The sequence below is a fragment of the Microtus ochrogaster genome, chromosome 8 (assembly GCF_000317375.1).
Source record: "Microtus ochrogaster isolate Prairie Vole_2 chromosome 8, MicOch1.0, whole genome shotgun sequence".
Classification (NCBI taxonomy): Eukaryota; Metazoa; Chordata; class Mammalia; order Rodentia; family Cricetidae; genus Microtus; species Microtus ochrogaster.
Genome location: NC_022015.1, coordinates 4669215 through 4674358, shown reverse-complemented (window position 1 = coordinate 4674358; position 5144 = coordinate 4669215).

Genomic DNA, 5144 nt, shown 5'->3' with positions numbered 1-5144 from the left:
GAATTACTAGTGGATCAAACCTCTTCCTGTTCAATCATACTCCTGCATGACTGTCCATATTTCCTCAAACCTAAGCATAAAGATGGATAGTTCAGCCCAGGTCTCCGGACATTTGACCTGAAAGTTCTCACAACACATGGAATTGTGACCACATAACCCATCATGCTTTTCTCCAGTTAACCTGCTAATTGTTTGAAGGATTTTGCAGTATTGCTAGTACCTGAAGGCTGGGGAGATCTTAGCGATAGAGAGACAAGATTTCACTTCTACATAGTGTTTATAGGTTCTTATGGACAGAGAAAGAACTTAAACACAAGACAAGTTGAAAGTTTTACTACAAAGCAACATTTATCCAAGAAGTAATGGTGGGCTTCTGGAAAGAGCTGCATCCTCCAGGACTTTGCATAGAATCTCTTGGACAAACTTTAATGGAGGGAGATATGCTGGTGACTTTTTTATCAACTTGACACAGGTAGGATCATGAGGGAAGCAGATAAATCCAATGAAGAAAATACTTCCATTAGATTGACCTATAAGCAAATGTAAAAGGCGTTTTCTTAATGATTGATATGGGAGGCCCCAGTCCAACTGTGGGCAGCGCCACCCCAGAGCGGGTGGTCTTGGGTTGTATAAGAAATCAAGCCAAGCAAGCCACTAAGATCAAGCCAGTAAGCTGTGTTCTTTCATTTGCTCTTCTTCTGTTCCTGCCTTGAGCTCCTTCCCTGACTCCTAAGGCAATTGAAAGAGAAATAAACCCTTTCTCCCCAAGCTGCTTTGGTCATGGTCTTTATCTCAGCAACAGAGAACAAACTAGGGCAGGGGAATTATTGAGTTAGGTGGGGAATTTGAACAATGGGCCAGCATGTTCCCAGAATAGGGTCGCCAACCCCCACCCCCGCTGCCTTTTTTCCTTATATGAAGATTGGAGATGTGTCATAATGCCAGATGCATGGTGGGAGCAAGAAACTTTGCAAGATTAATGATGTGGGGATGACATTATAACAAAGCAAAGCCAGAGCTCTTGGTGGTCAGTCCTGTCTTCCAGTTCTAAGTATTCTTGTTCCTTCAATGTTTGATAGGTCGCATGACATCTTGGTGTATGGAATACAACTCTGTGATCACATCAGCTGCTAGTACCATGTATTTTCTTCCGTTTTCCATGTCTTCCTAGCCAACCTCAAGGGCGAAGGAAAATGTCTCCTTTGCTCTCTGAAGGTTTATTGAATAAATTGCCAAGGAGATCAGCTAGAGAAAAGACACACAAACATATGACTTTGCATGGCGGTGACCACAGTGTAGCACCCCAATCCTGTATGATGCAAAAGCTTATAGAAGTTTTATTAACTCTATTTATTTATTTTTGTACCTATAGGAAGTGAAGAAGACAGAAGATTTTCATAATTTGGGAGGAGTTGAAAAGATTTTTAGGAGAGTTCAATGAATTTGGAGAACAATGGCCTTGGACAAAGCCTTGGTTGGAGGAACAGACAACCTTTGTAAACGATTTGCTGAAACAGCGCTGACAGACAGCACGGGAGGACAGTCTACCTAGGCGGGTGGCAGGCTTCTTTCTTCCTGTGATATGAGTTTAGCTAATGAAAGCCCAGGGAAGGGACAAGGGGCGATTGTTCCCTGTTTGGCAGGCCTAGTCTTTGGAAGATGGGGGTTGCTGCAGAAAACCTTTCTCTCTGCACCTGGGGACAGGGACAAATGCAGGCAGAACTAGACGGGCTTGGTTGTCAGTCTGCTTCTGTAAACTTTGCATTTCCTGTAGGTCACGTTGTTCAGAGTACCACCAAGCACCATAGTTTGCCTGTGTTCTTCTTTGAGCCCAACAAAGATGCCAGCCTCGACCCCTCCCTCCTTCCTTCCTCTTCGCCCTGCTTCCTCCCTTCCTTCCTCCCTCTGTCCCTCTGATATTTGTACAGCATGGTTACATGTTCACGTAGAGATGCAGGTGCACATATGTGTGTGTACAAAGAGGACAGAGGCCAACCTCAAGTGTCATTCTTAAGGTCTGCCCACCTTGTTTCTGAGACAGGGTCTCTCAGGGACCTGCGGCTCCAGACCACGCTAGACTGCCTGGCCAGTGAGCCCCAGTGACCTACCTGTCCTCCCTTTTCCAGTTCTGGGGTTACCAGCTCACACTACCACACCTGGCATTCTGTGCAGGTTCTGGGGTTCTGGGACCCTGAGTTCTCGGGTCCTCATGCTTTGAACTTTGAGCACTTTATTAACTAAGCCATCTCCCCAGTCCTCAGGGATTGCCAACCCTAACTGCACGATGAAGAGAATGCAGCTGGAAGAATGTCCATCACAATGTCGGCTGTTTGTGTTACTCTTCTCTACCCAGCGTCCGTACCCTCCAGGCACACGTGAAGCATAACTAATAACCATGGCTGTGGAGGCCCCAGCTATCTTATAGGCAGAGGACCTGAAAATAGACACCTGTAAGGCCTGTTTGCTGTTTGTTTTTCCCTCGTGCTTGTTTCTCTTAAACTTCCAATGAGTCTAAGACCTGCTATCCAGGATCATAAGCACGCCTCAGGGTCTACTCCACATTCGTGTGTTGCTTAGCACAGGGACACTCTCTGAGAAAGGTGTCACTAGAGACCGCATAGTTTGTGTGAACATTATAGAGCGTGCTTCCACTAACCTAGATGTGTAGGGCAGTCAGTGGATGCGATCTCAAGACATACACACGAGGCATAAAGTGGCTGTAGACCTGTTTACTCTGACTGTTTATCTAATAAATAGGAATCCACTCTAACGTAATGATGACATGTGTAGTACAGCAAACAGCAAGAAAAAACCCAGTTGTATGATTGTTCACTCTGGTTGTCAAGCATCAGGCACTGTACATAATTGTATTGTTGTGCTTGAATGTCAAATGCATGAAGGTTTGTTCACACCAGCAACCCACAAACAATGACCTGTGTATTATGATGTCACCAGCTGGCTTTATAATCTTACCCGATCATCCTCACGAATGTGACCCTTTGTTGGTCAAATGTTATGTGGCATTAAAAGATGTTGCAGGGTAATTTTGACTTTGCCTTTTTTTTTATGTCACACTGGCTCTATTTACAACCTAAAAAGTTACCTAACTATGTAGGCTTGGTTTAGCAATGCAAACCTTTCTCCCTTGGGCTTTTCTGGGAGTATGATTTAAGCTTGTTTTTGTTATGTGAGGCTAAGTCTCCCTCTGTAGCCTTGGCTAGCTTGAAACTTGCTTAAGAGACCAGACTGATCTTCAGTTTGCAATGATCCTCCTGCCTTTGCACCATAAGCAGTTCTTCCTGGCTTGTTAACGAGACACTGGAAACTGAGGGCAAACCTGAATATACTTTCTAGCTTCTCTTGCCTTTAGTTACCTGAATTTATGAGATTTTTTGGGTTTTTTTCTTTTTTCTTTTTTAAAACAACATAGTTTATCAATATACCCCCTTATCTCTGATGCAACAATTGTTCAGGTTGTTTTACAAGAATCTAAAGGTAATTTAAGCACATTCAAAACCCCAGCCCTTCCCTTGGACTGGGGTATGTGTCAGGATGGGCGACTGGGTGAAGTAAGAGATCTGAAACCCCCATTCCCATCCTTTTGGAGTGCACTGTGCTGCCAGGTCCCCCAGCATCCTGTGAAGAGCCTTGAATTTTCACTGCAAGTATCATCTCCAATCCTCACAGCTCCCAGACTCCAATACCCTCCTCCACACTCATACTGCCCCGTCTCCTTTTCCCACAGACACCCCTAAGTCTATCCTCAACAGACAGATTCTTTTGGGGGCTCTCACTGTGCTTGGCTGCCTCATGAATAAGTTCTTTCTCTTTGGATAAACCCTCTCTGCATCCGTGATTGGCATTTGTTGGGTAACCCTTGAGCGGACATGGCAGAGGGCTACCCTAGTCAGGTTTGAGTTTCTCTTGGTGTCCTTGCTCTGCCTCCGCTGTCAATGGTGGTCCACTGTGCCAATGCCAGTATCTTCAGAGTTCTCGGGAATGCCAAGCCCCAAACCTTGGAGGGCTGGTTTTCCAGATGAATCACTCACTGTTTGGCGATTGTATCTCAGCAGCCTGTGAATGGCTCACTATTATGAGGAAATGTAAATGAGGCGCTCTGAAGTGGGAATCCCCAAACCAGAAGGCCTCGAAGATGCAAATGGCCCAGAAGAGACAAAAGGGAACCTGCAGAGCCAGGATGGCTGGGGTTAGGGGACCACAGGAAAGAAAGCTGCCTGGAGAACCCTTGATGTCAACCCAAAGAGAAAAGATGGGGGAAAGTGAGCCTGAACTCCCCCATAGGCTTTAGGGAGTGTCTGAAATCTGGCCCTGAGAACAGAGACATTCCAGTGTCTGTGGGGATTCTCGTTTTCTCTCTTCCTGTAAGAGGCTGGAAGTGACACCCATTCCCATGGTCCCTTAAGGAGGAAGTAAGTAGTATTGCTGGAGTGCTGCCCTCTCTCCCCATTAGAAAAGGGGCTCAAGGGCCTAGATTGTGGTACAGGCCTGAATTCCAGCACTTGGGAGGCTGAGGCAGGAGGGTTGAAATTTTGGGACCAGCTTAGGCTATGTGGTGAGATACTGCCCTTAAAAAGAGAGAGAGACACACACACACACACAGAGAGAGAGAGAGAGAGAGAGAGAGAGAGAGAGAGAGAGAGAGAGAGAGAGAGAGAGGGTAGTAGAGCAAATACATGCTCTCTAATACTTAACCAGCAGGGGTGGGCATGAAGTCCTGGGGAAGCCCCTCAATAACTAGCACAATATTAAACTTAAAGCCCTTGTTAGGGCTGGGAAGATGGCTTTGGGATTTAAACACTTGCTGCACAAACTTGAAGACCAGAGCTTGAATCCCTGAACCTGTGTAAATATCTGGCGGGCACTGCAGCTGTAGTTTCAGCCTTTGACAATGGTGGCAAGGGACCTCAGAGCTAGCTGTCTAGCCAGGCTAGTCCTATTGACAAGCTCTGGGTCTGACGACCTCTCCTAACGCATAACGTAACAAGGTAATAAAGGATGATTTCCAACATCAACCTGGAACCTCCACATGCAGACACATACATGTGCATGTACACCCACATATGTGTGCCCCCCAGTCTCTCTCTCTTACACACACACACACACACACACACACACACACACAC